The 8,731-nt window shown below is 54.6% G+C and overlaps 1 pseudogene; it reads right to left on the minus strand.

The window, feature by feature from the left end:
- Positions 1-7,974: 7,974 nt before the first annotated feature.
- LOC131825761 (small nuclear ribonucleoprotein G-like) lies at positions 7,975-8,204 on the minus strand (annotated as a pseudogene).
- Positions 8,205-8,731: the final 527 nt, after the last annotated feature.

Consider the following 8,731-nt stretch of genomic DNA (forward strand, 5'->3'; position numbering starts at 1 on the left):
CTACGTTTCTTGCCTTATTGCCTACAGCTGCCGAAGACGAGTGGCTTTGGCTTCCACCCTGGGTCAGAATCTCCGGGATTGAATGCCAGGCTAAGGGAGAGGGTTTTGAGAGGGCCCATTGTCCGGAAGGAGAAACTGAGGCCCAGGGACACATAGGAAGGCTGAGTTCAGGTTGGAGCTGGACCCCATTCCCCTTCCCTGGTGTAGTTACAGAGGCTGGGAGTGTGAATGGGGGAAGGCTTTTGTTTTCAAGACAGTTCGTATACCGTGAAATAAGCCACGTGAAAGCCACGTGAAGTACCGTTTGGTGGCACTTTGTACATTGACATTGTCAGCTACCTGTCACCTCCATGTAGCTCCAGGACATTCCCATCACCCCAGGGGATGGCCCATCCCCAGGCGCAGTCCCTGCCCACCCCACACCCCCCCTCACTCCTGGTACCCACTGATCTGTGGATTTGCCTGTTCTGGACATTTCCTGTATGTGGGATCATGCTCCCTGTGGCCTCATTTGTGTCTGGCTTTCTACTCAGCTTAAAGCTTCATCCAATGTTTCATTCATTTTTATGGCCAAATAATACTCAGTTGTGTGGACGGACTCCCACTCTGATTGTCCCATCACCCCTTTGATAGGCATTTGGGTCATTACCACCTTTTGGTGATTGTGAATAGGGCTGCGGGGGACACGGGTGTCCAAGGATTCGTTTGAAGACACACTGGGCTTCCAGGCAGCCCTGGTGACACGGAGGTCGCGTTTTCTGGAGGTGCAAGTAGGGAAAGGGAGTCCAACAGAGTGAAGTGACTCCTGCAGGCTCTGGAGTCGCCACTCAGAACACCCACACCTCACAGATCAGCGGCACCCGTGGAAGTGCTCCCTGCCGGGTAGGGGCCCTCGGCCCCGCCCCAGACTCGAGGCCCCGCCCCAGACCTGAGGCCCCACCCTCCTTGGGGCGGGGCCAAGTTAGAAGCCCATCTAATGGCTCTAACTGGGCTCACAGTTTGTCCAAGGCGGTGAAAATTAAGTGGCGGTCTGGGATGACCATTGGCAGGGCTGAGGCACCGGGATGAGGATGGGGGGGGGCCCTAAGGTTGGACACTGGCAGGTATGGGTTCAGGCTTAGCTCTCTGAGGGACCATGGACAAGTCACTTGCTTCTGAGCCGGTTTTCTCATCTGGGATTCCGGGCACCTCTCTGCCACCACCTCAAATGCCTCCCATCCCTGGTCTGAATTTGAGTCCTGATTTCCACCTGCTTCTGGTCCTGGGGTTTACCCAGCCCTCCCTGTCCGGCAGCATCTGCCCTGGCATCTAGTTCAGAGCTTGTCAGACTGGGGGTTCCTCTGGGCCCAGCACAGGGGAGATGGACCCACATGGCACATGGCACAGTCACCCCAGACCTCCAACACAGAGCAGCCTCAGGAAGGCGCAGGTTCCCTGTCACCATGGGTGTGCAGGACACAACACCCCAGCTTCCGGGTCCATGTTCCCAAACCGAGAAGAGTCTAAGACATCCCATTACAGCTGCAGATGGGGGGACATAGGAAGAGTTTCTCCCCAGCAGGCTTGGTCAGACAAGCCACCTTGTGTCCCCAGGACTCCTGCATCTGCAACTGTCTGGAATCTGATCTCTAGGAGAAGTGGATTATCTGGTTCAGATAAATGAAAACCAGAATGGAGCAATCTGATCTCTAGGAGAAGTGGATTATCTGGTTCAGATAAATGAAAACCAGAATGGAGCAAGCTTGGGTCATCCAGAATTCAGGGAACTCCCTGAACACAGAGTGACACCCATAGGGTATCAAAGAGGTTGGTCAAATATTCTTTCCCTAAAATAAAATCCTATCCCTCTCTAGGCCCCTAAGATCTCTCACCACCTCTCACCCACCCACCTCTCCTTCCAGCTTCCCCTGAGTGGTAGGCAGGATACCTGACTACCACTCAGATACTCCAAGTTGGGTCCTACCTCAGGACCTTTGTACATGTGGTTCCCTCTGCTGAAAGGCTTTTCTCCAGGACTGGCTCCTCTCTGCCTCCTAGCCTAATCTTTTCAGGAAACAGCCCAACCTCCTGGTTTAAGGTGCCACTCCCCATTACTCCCTCTCCCATCCCCCATCCTATAGTCTTCATAGCCCTCATCGCTCTCTGGAATTTTTTATTTAGATATTCACTTGTTTGTTTGAAGCTTTGAGGGCAGGGTTAGAGAGGGCTGTGTCTCTGGCCCCAGCACCCAGCAGGCATGAGAGGCATGAAGGGAGTTGTTGATTGCAGGAGACTCCCCACCCCCTGTAGTGTGGACCAAGATTCTGATGGGGTTGGGAGTATTACCACCTTACGTTGTTCCCAGGACCACCTAGAATCAGAACTTGTCACTCATTCGGAGAGTGAAATACCAGGTCTCTTCTCTGACTCACCCTCCTTATCACTGTCCCCTCTGGCTCTGCCTCTCTATGTGTTTTTTTTTGCACTGTCCCTTTTGCTCACTGTCTCTGTCTCTCATTGTTTCTGTCTCCCCTGTCTCTGTCTCTGGTTCACCATCTCTGCATCTCTCTCTCATTATCTCTTTGTCTCTGTCTCTCTCTCACCATCTCCTTGGATATCTCTCAGGCTCTCTCAGTCTCTGACACCTTCAGCAACTCTGTCTCCTCCCCTGGCCTGGCCCGGCCCCTAGGCCACAGGGTGACAGGCAGGCAGGGCGCCCTCGGCTTGTTTTCCGCCCTCGCTGGCAGGGGGCCCAGCTGGGCTGCTGTTCAGGAATCTTCCAGCTGCCCAGCTCCAGCCACCAGGCATAGCCGCTGGCCTCTCCTCCCAGCACATTCTGTCCCGAGCAGGGAGCACTGGGGGTGGGTGGGGTGGGAGTGGAGGGTTCCTGTCAGGCTCCGGTTACAGGACAGCCCGTCCTGGTGGCCTTGCTCCCCACCAGTGCTGCCCCCTGCTGCCTCTCCTCCCTACTTTGGGCTTAGATCTTCCTGAATGGGGCCCCTCTGTCAGCTCATCCCTACCTCCGGGGCTTTGCACCTGCTCTGCCTTCTACTTGGAGCTCCCTCTCCTCAGCTGTGCCCAGGACCTTCTCCCCAGCAGATCACAAATCACCTCTTCAGGATGTCCTCTGTGTCTCTGGGCCCAAAGGCCCTGCAGTTCCCCTACTTCTGTCCTGATGCCTTTTGTTTCCTGGTCTTTCCCCTTCCCTGGAGTTCTATATTTACTTGTTTGTTGGTGTGGTGTCAGTCACCCCATTGCCCTGCTCTATCCTCAGCCTTGGGTGTGCACGAGATGCTCAGTGAATATTTTAGAGTTCGTGCCATTTCGTCCCCAAAGCTCAGCTCTGCCTTAGCCCCCAGGCTGGCACACACAGCTCCCATCTCTTCAGCCGACTGACCAAGCCCTTCCCTGTGCCTCTTCCCAAACCTGCGGCCTCGCGTGCCCTGCACACACCTCCTGCCGCTGTCCCCTGCGCCCGCAACCCACCAGCCATCTCCCAGCCCTCTCATCTCTTCCCAAAGAGTTCCCCCACCTAGATGCACCTTTTCCAGTGAGGGGCTAGGTCTCTCCGTCTGGGGCTGTTAGGACACACACACACACGCACACACATGCACGCACAGAAATGCATGCACACACGGGAAACACAGAGATAGGCCCACAGACCTGGGGGCACAGAGCCTGGACCTCGATGAGCACGGGCCCGCGTGCACATGTATGCACGCGCACATAAAGCAGGTGCAACAGTACTGACAGTGGGTGCGCACGGCTCGAGAGGGAGGGCGTGCAGGCTGTTCATGTGTGGAGTCCCCCAGCTCTGCCAGGAAGCAGGTAAGACGCCCTCCATCTCACACGTGGGTGCAGGCTGGGGACTTTGAACCCACGCCAGGGTGTGCATAGGCTTGTCCACGGGCGTGCCTCTGCCCTCGCTTCCCCCACCTCATTTCTGATGGTCAAGGCCAGGAAAGTCCCCAGAAAGCACAGGCCGGGCAAGGGGCCCAGGAGGAAGAAGTGACTCAGCCAGTGTCCATCCGGGCCTGCAGAGATGGGAGACCCTTTGCAGGGGTGGGGGTGGGGGGGGTGGAAGGGAGAGTTGGGGGATTCACAGAGAACACTAAAGGAATGGGGGGCGGGGACACGGTAAACAGGGCCTGCTGAGCAGGATTGAGGCATGGGCCATGCCTCAGTGGGTCCGCAGTGCTCCAATACCTCCCCTCTGCCAAGCCATATTCACAGGTGGGGAAACCGAGGCACAGAGAACAGGTGACTTGCCCCAAGATCCTCCAGCCAGGATGGGGCAGGCAGAGGACCCCTTAGTCCTTCCACAGTTTCTGTGGTTTTGTAGCTATTCTCCCCACCTGCCTTCCGGCAAAAGGAGCCGGGTCCCCTCATTGCTCCAGATGCAGACACGTGACCAGGTCTGGCCAGTTAGAGCCTTTTGTGACCACAGACTCAGGGATTGGTTCAGGAATAGTGACTCTGAGTGGGCCAGTCACCCCGGGAGTTGGGGGACTCCTGAAGGGGAGAATGGGCGCCATCTTTGCTACCCTAAGGAGGGGCAGAACAGAGAGTCCCCAGGTCATTGTGGTGAAATCCACAAACACCCCCAGCCCTGTGGAGTGAGGTAGAGCCTGAGGGTAGGGTGAGGGCAGGAGAGCCCTGGGAGGGCTTCCAGGAGGAGAGGAAGCTGGAGTTGGGGCTTTGATGGATGAAGAGGAGTTCTCCAGGGAGCTAGAGAAAAGGGCATTCCAAGCAGAGGGAACAGCCTGTGCCACCATAGCAGGCCAGAGAGGGCCAGGTGTGTCCTCAGCCATTCCTGCGGCCCTGGGGGGGTTGGAGCAGAGAGGGCAGTTGTAGATGTGTGGGATTCTCTGCTCCCAGGCACCCCCATCAGCCTCTTAAGGGTGAGACCAAGTTTTTACTGGCAGCTTTGTTGGAACCTGACATTTCTTTAATGTTTGTAGTGTAGGTGGCCCTTCTTTGGGGACACGGATGAGAGACATGGGTGGGTAGTGAATGGGAGAATTGGGTTCACAGGGCAGGAGAGCCTGGGGCTGGGTGAGGATGGCCCCGGGAACCCGAGAACAGGACCACAGTCCAAGGCAGGAGGGAGCCTTTTCCTTTTCCCCGTCTGTGAGCCCTCAACCCCAGGCATGGTGCTCCAGGGGAAGTAGGGTAGGGGTTCAGGGTCTGGACACCCAGCACTACCTCTTCCTTCCTGTGTCACCTTGGGATAGTGGCCGCACCTCTCTGAGCCTTGGGTTTGTCATCTGGAACCTGACTTCGTTGTGGGACCGGGTCAGCACTGGGCATGGAAGCAATAAAAGGTCTGTGGGCCTGGATGGGACATGCTGAGCCGAGCGAGGGAGGAGGGGCTGGGTCTGTCCAAAACATTCCCTCAGCAGTTCCTGGCCTCTTTGAAAACAGGAAGCTGGCTCTCAAGGGAGCCCCCAGCAGTGTTTCCTGAGCCTCCTCATGACGTGTGCTGTGCTTGCGGGGGTTGGGGGGGCACGCACACATGTGGGTTTGCAGACAGCCTGGAGATAAACGGAGCCCCCAGTGCGCATGTGTGTGTTTGCGCGTCAGCCTTGGCTGTGGAGTTGCCAGAGGCGCGTGCATGTGTGTTGCCTGTGCCCAAATGTGGGCTGACACATCTCAGCCGGTACGGGGAGCAAACAGGGGCTGCTTGGTGCATTTGCAAGTCTGGGTCTAGGTGTTGGGCATAGGTGTTTGTTGGTAGTGGAAACTGGTGAGTGCTGGCAAGAGCTAGCTTGTGCCGGGGTATGTATAGTGCTCTCCTTTCCTTCCATCTGCCCCTTCCTTCGATGGCCTCTAACCCCCTGGCTCTTCCTGGAGACTGCTAGGTAGTTCTTACCTCAGGCCCTTTGCACCTGCTATGCCCACTAACCAAGCTACTCTGCCCTCCATTCCTGTCTCTCAGGCCTCAGGACTATGGCCTTGAGCGAGTCACCCCGCCCACATCTTGGCTGTTCCCCTGCCCTTTCTTGAGTCCTGACTCAGCTTTGACCACTTCCCTCCGCATCCTAGGTTGTGTGGGCTCCCTCTGCAAACCTCAGTTTGTTCTCCTGTACCTGGGGTCAATCCTGGTGGTGTCTCACTTACCTAGAGTCACCGAAAAAGTGGAAAGGGCTGACTTTAAGGCTGGAACGGCCAGATCTGACAATGCATAAAGCCTTTGTCCTGGCTCACATCCAGTGGGGGAACACCAGCGGGGCAGGGCTGGTCTGGGGTCCACTCAGCCAGCAGGACCAGATGGGGCCAAACTGGGGCCTCCTGTATGCCATGTGCCTGGAAGAACGGTGACTGCTCCAGAGCTCAGAGCAGGAGTTGATGAATTTTCTCTGTAAAAAGTCAAATAATAGGGGCACGTAGGTGGCTCAGTGGGTTAAGCCTCTGTCTTTAGCTCCAGTCATGATCTCAGGGTCCTGGGATGAAGCCCCGCATCGGCTTCTCTTCCCTCTCTCTCTGCTTGTCTCTCTGCCTACTTGTGATCTCTCTCTCTCTCTGTCAAAATAAATAAATAAAATCTTTTTTGAAAAGTCAGATAATAAATATTGGAGGCTTTGTGGGGCATGCAGTCTCTCAGATGCCAGACAGCTCCCTTGAAAGCAGCCATACACGGACACAAATGAGTGGGCATGGCCGGATCCCAATAAAACTTTATTTGTGACCACGGAACTTGAATTTCAAATAGTTTTCATGTGTCATGAAGTCCTCTTTGGGTCTGTTTCCAACACCATTTGAAAGCGTAAAAGTCACTTCCTTCTGGGATGTGGCCAGAGCTGCTGTTGGCCAACCCCAGGACGGGGAGCTCATCAGGCAACTAAGTAAGTATCAGGACTCCCTGTTTACAAAATATTGGAACTCTGCTCCAAGTGCTTCCAGGTCAGCCAGCTATGACATAGTAGAGCTGGTCAGACACCAACAGTGTCTTACCATTGACAAATAACAGCTATCAAGACTCGCTGTTTACAGAGTATTAGAACAGAGCGAGCGAGGATGGCTCACGAGGTGTCGGGACCCGGGTTAAGTTGGATCCGGCCCCTGGCTCGAGCAGCGGACTGACCAAACGGGGTGCTGCTGCCCATTCTCAGAACACTGTTTACTAAGTTTCAAGTGACAGGGGCCGGTGGCAGAGTATCGAGTCACAGGGCAGTCACACTGAGACTTGGGCACTGTGACAACAGCTCTAGACACCAGCTGTTTACAGTGACATAAGACTGGCTGTTTACAGGGGGCCCAGCTGACCACCAGCTTCCGGATGCCAAGTCCAGATGGCAGGTGGGACGGGCCCCTCTGCAGGTGTTTGCAGAGGGCCCTAGTCCTGGGGACCCCTTTTGCGCTTAGCTGCCTCTGGCACCAGGAGCGGGAATGTGGAAAGAGTTCTTGGCCCAGGCAAGGCGAGGTTTTTGCTCACCGAGGACCCCCAGACTCATACCTGCTTTTCAGAGGCAGGAATTGAGTCCCGCCGGTGTCAGGTCCCAGGGTCTGGCTTGCATCCTCTCTCTCTGCTTATTCCCGGCTGTGCCACCGTGTGCACATCACAAGCTCCACTTCCCATCTGTAAAATGGGCATGCCGATGCATCAGGGTGTCCAGATAAAATACAGGGGAGATACCCAGTTAACACTGAATTTCAGACAACCAGCACCACCACCCCCCTTTTTTTTTCCTCACATGACCTGATTTTTATATTGTAGCAAAATGGGTGTTATGGAGAGGGGTACGGGGGAGCAGTTGATTTCTTCCGCTGAACACACCCATTGTTTTTTGTTTGCTTTTGTTTGTAAGCTTTTATTTATTTGAGAGAAAGAGAGAGCATGAGGAGGGGGAAGGGCAGAGGGAGAAGGAGAAGCAGGCTCCCTGCTGAGTGGGGAACCTGATGTGGGGCTCGATCCCAGGACCCTGGGATCATGACCTGAGCCAAAAGCAGATGCTTAACCGACTGAACCACCCAGGCGCCCCTCACACCCATTTCTTATATTTGTTCCAAAGCTGCTCACATGATGATGTCATTTCCTCATATTACTGCTGTTCCGATATTGTCCTGTGGCCCACTCACTAATTGCCATCCCCACACATTCATCTGTCACAAGATTCCTAAAGGGATCAAACCCCCACAGTATTCCTTGGGCATGCCTGCCACCATTTAATTTCAATGATAATATCTCGTCCATAATTTTTTTTCAACTCGGGAGGGTGAGCTTTGCTTATGAGGTCTACTCGGCAAGCTCAAAGATCAAGCAATACATTTTTAGTATAAGTATATCCCAAATATTGTATGGGATTTACTTACACTAAAAACCACAAAGCAAACAAACAAGAAAATGAGATGTTTATTTGTCACATCTGCCTCTCCTGTGAGGACGTCTTCCCGAAGGGAAGCTGTGAAGGTCCTGAGGGGAATATCGGGCCAGGCACGGAGAAAGGGCCCAATGCATCGTAGTGTTGATGTTCACTGTCCTTGTCTTTGCCAGGACCTCGTCACGGGGATGAGCCTAAGTATGGTCTGTTGATGAGCTCATAAATGCATCATGTGTCTCTGGGGAACAGGGCCTGGATGACAAGAATGGCACCATTCAAGTTTCACTAGGATGTCAGCAAGAGGTTCTGGGCCACAGGAAGAAGGGAAGGTTCATTCACAGGATGCCTCCCGCACCTAGGTGCTTTGAAGGGCTCAGGGGAGTTGGCTGATCAAATGTAAGACGATGTTCAATAAACAGTTGTTGAAGTCA

This window comes from Mustela lutreola, chromosome 2 (genome assembly GCF_030435805.1).
Source record: "Mustela lutreola isolate mMusLut2 chromosome 2, mMusLut2.pri, whole genome shotgun sequence".
Lineage (NCBI taxonomy): Eukaryota > Metazoa > Chordata > Mammalia > Carnivora > Mustelidae > Mustela > Mustela lutreola.